Raw genomic sequence first — 8967 nt, forward strand, 5'->3', positions numbered from 1 at the left:
GTAAGAGTTGTAAAACACAGATTTACTTCAATTGGATAGGTTATGAATGCTTATGAATTCCTAGGGGCATCCATTTCCTTTGGACTAGCATGGTAAAACTTATTGCATGTTGTCTGACTGACCATTTTCATCCGCCAGCAGACAGGGAAGGGACTGCTTTGACACAGTGGTGTTGCAGTGGGACTGAGAGGGATGCTCACCTACACGGTGGGGCTGGTAGGTGAAGTGGTCAGGAAAAAGTGACATGGATATGCATCAGAATAAAGCAGAAATTAACTGAACAATTGGGTAGAAGTAGTGGATATATCCCACAGAGATGAAGGGTGAAAAATTACATAGGACTGAGAGGTGGGATACTATCACAAAGTGGCTTGGTCCCAATGACAAGTTTTCAATCACATTTTAAGCATGCAATGTGAACACAAAATGGTTCCCACCACTCTCCTTTGCTTTTTGTTACACTGTTTATTGACTGGTGTAAGCGTAAGTGCTTACCAAATATGCAGTGCTAATCCATTAGCAGCACCCAGAAAAAAACCATTTTATGTCCCTGCAAACCTTCCGTCATAAGATCTTACAGCAAATTCCCAAGAGCAATATGGTAAAGCTCAGAATATCTAAGACAGGTGGGCTTTTTTGCCATCTCACTTTGCAGGTAGAAGGTTGAGGTGCTGAGAGATGTTAAGTACCTGGTTGAAACTGCAGAGGCTTGAGCACAACTCAGACCAGTATCTCGCAGCTCTGACTTAGCTCAGCAAAATGAGAGCCCTCCTTCCCTGACATAATAGCTTGAAAGGGGAAGCAAGAAAAGAAAGCTGCTTTGACCAAATTTTAATCTTAGTTTTAAATTAGAGTGAGTAGGTAATGGGAACATGAAGAAATTATTAATGAATGCATGTGTGGAGGGGAAGCAGTGAAAGGTAGGCTAGGGAGAGGTGGTGGGATGAAACTGATGACATGGTTTTCTACTAGCTGTGACAATAAACTGCCCAACAAAAGCATAAAGGAAGCACATAATGGTGTGACTGGAGTAGATACACACACGGGCCAGCTCTAATCCTGCTGCCCTAAGTAATGAGAGTAACAAAAATTCAGCAGTGCAGATTGACAGAATTGACAAGCTGGTGGGGACTTGTTGCCTCCCAAGGCATTTAATACCACTTGCACCTGAGGGAATTCCACCACACAGCTCTGGGCTGCAGTGTCAGTCAGGGCATTGCTGCCTTGCGGGTCTCTGCACGACACTTTGTCACATGGCCAGGATGCGCTCTCAGAAAAAGGCCCAGGCACTGATCCGGCTGGAAAAGTACTTCGCCAGATTTTACTGATGGGAAGATCCAGATTGCCCAACCAACCAACTCTTAAGAGAAATGAGTAGGGTTTTTTCTGCCTTTGAGGAAGAATCCTTGCCTGTCACTTTCAATTAGCCAAATTATAGCTGTCATTGTGTTCTGCAGCTCATTAAATACTAGGAGTCTTCTTCAAATACTATGGGCAAATCACAGAGACAGTCCTGATAAGATTCTTTCTTTTAATCAGAAAAAATATGACTTCTCTTCTATCATGACACTTCACTGAATCAAGCCTTCATTTCATCCAACCTCATTTTTCCCCCTGCATTACACCTTTCTGCTAATATCTAAGGACTTTAGTGGTGCTGTTCTCAGGAAAGAAAGAAAAAAATAAAGTAAGGTCAATAGACGGACAGGCATGCTGACCTCTCTCTCTTGCAGCCAGGATGTTTGAGTACTGCATAGCAGCTATCATACAAGCTTTAGTCCAAATACGGTGTGTGACAAAAACACCTTTCCACCTTGGTCATATTTTTTCTTGCTTTGCTGTTTCTCTAAAGAGAATACAGATTCAGATCTACTTAGATTATAAACAATTCACTGTAAAGCACATGTTTATATACAAAAAGCACAGGAATAACCTATGAATAAACAGAGTTCCCTGTTTGAATTCGATATTAAAGTTTTACTCCAGCCATAAAAACTGTTGGTAATGAATACATTTCAACTACTCTTCCTCTTCTTAAATATTTAATTATAGAAAGCCTTTGGGATCTTAATCAAGGGTGTGGATCCCATTGTACTCAGCACAAATCCAGAACAAAAGGACAGAGAATTCACAGCAGAAATATAAGGCCAGATGGAGTGGACAATAAATGGGGAAATATATGGAACCAATGAAATCATATTGATCTGTGTGCAATGTCCAGGTCTCAGCACCATGGTGGCTTAGCCCTTTTGTTTTCTTTTATCAGCACCATAAAAAAGCCGGGTTCTTTAAGGTAGCTAATGAAACCAGTTAATAAAAGCCTTGGGCACGCCTTCAGTAAACTCCGTTAAAGCAGGAAAAGTGGTGTCAGACAAAACCTGGTGCTTTTTATTTGCTTAGCTGTTCTGAAAGTGGAGACAGTGCAGGGTCTAAGGAAGATCACCTCAAAGGGCTGACTCTTTTGGTGGGGACAGGGATGGTGTTACTCAGTGTGGGCACAGAAAAAGGCAGAAAGAGCGAGAAAGGAGCCCAGAACCAAAATCAGGGAGGAAGGCCAAGTGGGAGTAGTTGGAGAGATGGAAGACAGACAACATATGGCAATAATATTGCAGGAGATGGAAACAAAATGCTGTGTTGTTTAATAGAGGGAAAAGAGCACAGAGGAGAGAGGTCAGGTGGGGCAGACACTGGATAAAAGCTCAGCTCTTCCAGTACATTCGAATCTAAAGCAAAGAAAGCACACAAGAAGATGTGTGCAAGGACACTAATCACAATGCTTCTACATTGCATAAGATCCTGGGAGTAATATAGCTATGCCTATGTGGGACACTCTCGCCCCTGTATCTCTGTTATTAAATACAAACACACTGTTTACTCTTGCTTTCCCTTAGAAATACCAAGACACCCTGGGGAAATACAGTTAAGCTTTTATAAAATCATCAGCATGCTGCTTGGTAATTTTATTCCCATCTAAGTCCTGCAGCGTGGTTAAAGCTGGGCCATGTGCTTCCTGTTAAAGCACAACACTGTGTTCCACCTTGAAAGACACACCACATTCAAGTCTCCACAAACTAAGGTCTGAAGGGGCAGCAAATCTGAGACTTACATGACACTGGGCCACTTGTTTATCATTCTTGCAAATGTGCAAATAAGATACAGGCTTGTCAATAAAACACATTTCAGTCTAATTTTCTCCAGTGAAGAAAAATAAGACATACATAAAAAGAATTTTTTTCTGGTGCCTGGATGTCTATTGGTTCATTTTCAAAATCTGCTTTTATTTATCCCCTGGTTTTCACTGATCTCTGGCGATAAACACACCAGCTGAGAGAACTTAGTTCTAACAGACAGTTTTTCTTCCCTCTGCCAGAAGTGATCTGGTTTCCTCTATGAGCCGTGCTTGAGAGTTTTCAGTCAAGTTGAAATATATCTCAATTCAGTGGATTATAACCAAATTAAATACAGCTTTGCTCCAAAAGATTTATTCTTTTTTAGAGTCTTCAAAATTAATTTTCATTCCTTTTCTCTCTAAGACACACAGGTTTATTGACAGCATGTGTCGTTGTCTGAAATCCAACACGTTTCTTACTGCACCTTATTATGAATCCCTTCTCTCATCTTTCTCAGCTGAGCATCTCCCCACCTGCCCGCTCTCTCCTTCCTCTCTGTTTCCAGACCCAAACCTTCCTCCATCACCCTGCTGGCATTGTCATCTTTGTGTGCCCAGATCTACACATCCCCAGCATAGGACAGAACCTGTGAGGCCTTTACCAGCACAACACCCCACAGTGGTTTTCAGCTGGACTTTGTGGGCTCCTAAGCCACCTCTGGTTTGCTGCTGCTGCTGAATCCCTTTTCCTAGGATGCTTTCCCCATCTTATTTCCTCCTGAGCCTCCCTGTGTACATTTGGGTATTTTTTTCTGACAGAAAGCATCTCAGAGGCAGCTCTCATTCACCCTGAGGAGCTGAAAATCCCTTTTACACCATAAGAATTAATTCAGTAGGAAATCCCAAGGAGCAACCAATTTAAACATTGTTTAATTAAGGAAAAGTGCTTCTCTTATCTTAGATTTGATGCATCCATACACCCCAAACACACAGTCAGGGACTGAAATACCTTGATAGGGCATACACAGCATGCCACATTTGCTCTGTCAATACTGGCACCTTTCATGTGAAATAGTGGGAGCAGGAGTGACTACATAGTCACACTTCTCTATTTGCATACTGATACTTCTGAGTTTTCACACAAGGACTTCTGAATTTCCCCTGTGACTGATGCACATAGAGCACAGGTACATGCCAGAGAGGAAATGCATGTCAAGAGTATATTTGTACCTGTGCCTGCTCCATTTGGGTGCTTTTCTCACCTACAATGAAGCCTCCTAGCCCATTTAAACTGGGAGGGTTATAGATTTGTGGTTCAAACAGCCCAACATATAAAACAAGGGGTGACTTGAACCCTGATTGAGCTTCAGTGAATCAGGAGTTAGTTGGAAGTAATTAACTACGACCTAGTCTTTACCTCATTGGAGCCAGTATCTTGAACCTGAAAGGGGATAAGGACTTGTACAGAAGTGGTTCTGTTTGAAGCTCTGTTGCCATTATTGTCTGGTTGTGTAATATTATTGGTAGCATAAACCAAATTGATTTAATTTGATGATGGTGAAACAATGCATCTATAAATAATGCTCAACACCTTGTGTAAAAATATTTAAAACTGAAAAAAATAGTATGAAATTTTTCCTTTCCTGAAATTCAGCTTCCTGTCATTACAGAAATTCAATTTTAACATTGTGGTGAAGACCCTGCAAGCAAAGCAGTACAGCTGTTATTAAGAGGTTAGGGAAACCTTCTTATAGCACCGTTTCACATTTAAGTGGGAAACACGCTCTACTCAGAACTCAACTGCCTACTTCTGGTTTTTAACACCAACAATCTAAATATCCTTTGATGGGGGCTAATGGGGCTTTTTGTTTGCAAATTCCCACGGCTCGAGTAAGAAAGTGAAAGTGATTTACAGTACACGCAGCCAGGTGCACTTGAGTATCCCGCGTCTCTGGGGCGTTTTATCCCAAAGTCCCGGCAGAGCCAGGCGTGGAAAAGGGTCCCTCACCTCTTGGCTAGCGGGGTCGATGATCAGGACACCCCAATCCCGGCCTCATGGTGAGCAGTGGAAGGGCTGCTGCTCACAAGGAGGAGAAGGAGGAGGAGGAGGAGGTGGAGGACATGGGACCAGACGGCGGCTGTTTAGCTTGGCCGTCCTCACCTCCCGCGGCAGCCAATCTCCCTGCCAGCATCCAGTCGTTCCCACAGTAAGCCTGGTCTTAGCCTGGGATGCTTGCGTTGAGTTATTAATTTGGATGTAGCTGAAGTTTTCCTGAGGAGCTCGAGCCACGGCAAGGGAAGCACATATTTCAGCTTACAGCCGGGGCCAGAGCGAAGCAGGATTTCTCTGGCAGGAGGAAGGCAGCCGTTTTGCCTCGGGCCTGTCTCCTGACTGGATGGTGAGGGCTGGTGGCAAGCGGAGGTGGGCTCTTCACAGAAACCCACAGGAATCTCCTCGTGGAAAGCCTTCGGCTGCCTAAGACACTGGGCTTGGGCCAGGAACCTTGGAAGTAAAATAGCCTTCTTTATGTTTATTTGTAAAGCACTTTGCAAGAGGTGGGTTAACATTAACCCCCCTCCTCAGAGAGCAGAAGTGGGCAGACGTGTCTAAAAGCACCTGGCAAATAAATGACAAAAATATAAAGAGAAGCTAAGGCCTCTCAATCATGGGCCATGCTTGGAGAAAAAAAGAAAAAAAAAAGGAAAAAAGAATATTAAATACACGAAAGGTAACAAAAGCACATCTGTCTGTAAAATTGTTTTCATAGGATCACTGGACTGTGACTGCAGCTGATGTTGTTTAAGTCAGTGAGCAGACACTGACTTTGCCATGAGCTCTCCTGCCCTGAGGAACCACATCAGAAAGAGTCATTTGGACAGAAGGGAACATGGCTTACATGCTGAGAACCTCACTTCATTTCTTATTTCAGGGTGACACAAACCTTCAGAGGTCTGTATCAGTTAGATCATAACTTGCTAATGATGTGGTAAGTCACCACATCTCCATTTTGTCTAAGAGCTGTAGAAGTCAAATTAGTGCTCCACTTTATTGTTTCTTGAAGAAAAACGAGATTATTTTGATCTGTTTCAAAAATGGAGTATCAAAACCAATATTTTTATAAAACTTAAAGAATGAGTAGACTTACATCCTTGCTCAAATCCGCGTAACACACAGCATGTACGACACATACACAGCAAAATACCTCTACAAAATAATGCAGCAGCAAAACTAATGCAAAGTAACATCAGCAATGGCTCCGAGTGAAATGCGGGAAATTCTTGTCAGAATCACCCTTAGAACAAGAGTCTGTGGCTGCTCTGCTCTTTTTATTACCAGGGAAGGGTTTGATGGCAGCAGAGTGAACCACGCTTTTATTTGTTGCATAGTTCCCCTGTGGTACTGCCTTGTGTCATTAATTCACGAGTGTGGAGATACCACTCTTCTCAAACTAACTGCACCCTTGTAGCAGCAGAAGCACTCCTGGAGAACTGAAGAGATAACTTCGTTAGCTCAGCCAGCAGAGGGAACTGCTAATCAGCGCTAATTGCTCACACAGCTCTAACAGATATCCTACCAAGCTCAGCAAATACCCAGTAAGTCATGGCACTTAACACTTTCCATGCCGTGTCAGCCCGCAGATGACCCGGCAGATTCCAGCACCGTGATCTCCCTCCGCAACACTCCTCCAGGCCTTCATTTCCCCTCACTTTGATCTTAGGCTTTCTCCCGGAAGGAAGGCGAGCTCTGAAGCGATTTTGGCACAATGGCATTTCTGTCTCTTTCTGGTCAATTGAGTACTCAGATAAATTAAAATCCTGCCTGAAACACACGAATTCTTTTCCTTGCTCATGTCCTCTCATTCTCCTCTAGTTCTGCTCCTGTCCCAGATATTTTCTGCCAAGCAGCAATTGAACAAAGCAAGGGTTAAATCAGGTAGCTCATATTTAGCCTCAAGTTAGTAAAGCCAGAGGCAGGTTTGACCCACACTGACTGGCTTCACAACTAGGCTGCGAGTTTGTGCCAGAGCCACAATGCCACAGCCAGTGCCTGGGCAGGTACCACTCCTCCAGAGTACCCCTTGTAATTCCTCCCAGCTTTCCACAGAGGAGACACACACATAAGGTGCAAATCACTCTGCTTAATAACAGTTACTTCAAAAGCTCTGTGGTTATCAACAGCTAGTCAAGGTATGGCTTGGATGCATCCTCTTCCCTGCCTCATCCCAGGCTGAGACACTGTACTTCATACCTTCCAACGTGAAATATTTCCCAGAGATATCAATTTGCTTCCGAGAGGGCAAACAAAAGCAATCCCTTATGCTTTTGTTATAGAAGTCCAACTTGCTTTATTCAGGGCTCATCCTGGTGTTTTATTTCTCCAAACTAGATAAAGTAAAAGGTTCTTGCAATGCCTTCTCCCTGCCAACAGCTATAACTCCCACTCCAGCAGGAGGAGCCGCACCAGCACAGCTGTGCAAGATAGAGTGGGAAATGAAAAATCCTCCATCAAACTTAGGCACTCCAAAGGGGGTCCATTGGATTGAGAACAAACAAGAAATGCTGCAAAAACCTCATTAAGCAACTTTTGATGATCTTACGTCTTGAAGGGCATTGAGCAATGAGAAGAGCCAAAGGCAGCTCCCTCTTGTACCCACCACCTGTGGGCCACCAGCATCCCTTTTCATGGCCAATGAGCAGCTGGAGCACAGGATGTGTCAGCCACACCTCAGTTGCAGAGGCCATATAGAAACCCATATTGCACCTCCCTGGGACCTCATTTCCTGCACCTCAAACATCCTAAGGAAAGGCTTGGGTAGCTGAAGACGTGGCCTGCTGTGTTCACATGAAATCAGCAGGGGAGTCTCATTTGCAGGAATACATTGAATTAAACTGGATGAGGTCCAGGACTCAAGTTACACTAATTATGGGTTTAAAATTAATGTAACATTAAACACCTGCTTCTTTCCAGCCTGGGAAAGATGCCTTAGAAAGGAGTTATGTCTAATTTCTGCTCTTACAACCTTGAGAGGAAGGTGCTCTTAACCATGTGAAATTAATTGCTTAGGTGCCCTCCCTTGGCTCTCACATGGAAATCGGAGCTTTTGAAAAAATGAGGCAGTGAAAAGACAACAGCTGTAAGATGAAACCCATGGTGGAATAAAGGCAGCACCTTACTGAATTAATTTTACTTTTCCCTGTAATACATCCCTGATTGGCTTAGTAGTTATCCACCTGCTTAACCCTTCCTTTTCCATTACAATTTATTTTTAAAAAACCTCAAAACTTTTCCAGGTTGGATTATTTTTCTTTTTCTGAGTTTAAAACAAAACTAGTTAAGACATACAGAAAGCTGTACAAGCTCAGAACTGACAAACTTCACCCAGTCTATCCCCATCTCGCACACTCCAAGGGAGTCCCTCTGTCTCTTTCCGGGAGTACCTGTGTGGCACAGAGCCATCCTCCTCCTCTAGGTACCCTTTGTCCAGACATGGCTGTCACCAGCTGAGCAGCAGCCCTGTCTGTGCATGCAGCTTGGGAGCACAAGCAAAGCCACCCATACAGCACTGAAGCCAGAGAAAAGTTCTTTAGGGGACCACACGCTCCAAAAAGGGTTTCTGGGAACACCTCCAAACACAGCTTGGTGACACAGTTCCCAGCCATCGTGTAGCAAAGTGCATGTTCCTTCCTCTCCTACCTGGCCTGGCATGCAGGTCCCTCTCCATCTATCTCAGGGCCTGGAGGGGAGACACAACCATTCCTGCTCACCGATCTTTGAAAGTTCTTGTAACTTCCGCACAGCCGTAAACACTCAGGAAATCAACTCCCTTTGGGACTGGCTTACAGCTTGTAAATATTAC

Source organism: Corvus moneduloides, chromosome 1 (genome assembly GCF_009650955.1).
Source record: "Corvus moneduloides isolate bCorMon1 chromosome 1, bCorMon1.pri, whole genome shotgun sequence".
NCBI lineage: Eukaryota > Metazoa > Chordata > Aves > Passeriformes > Corvidae > Corvus > Corvus moneduloides.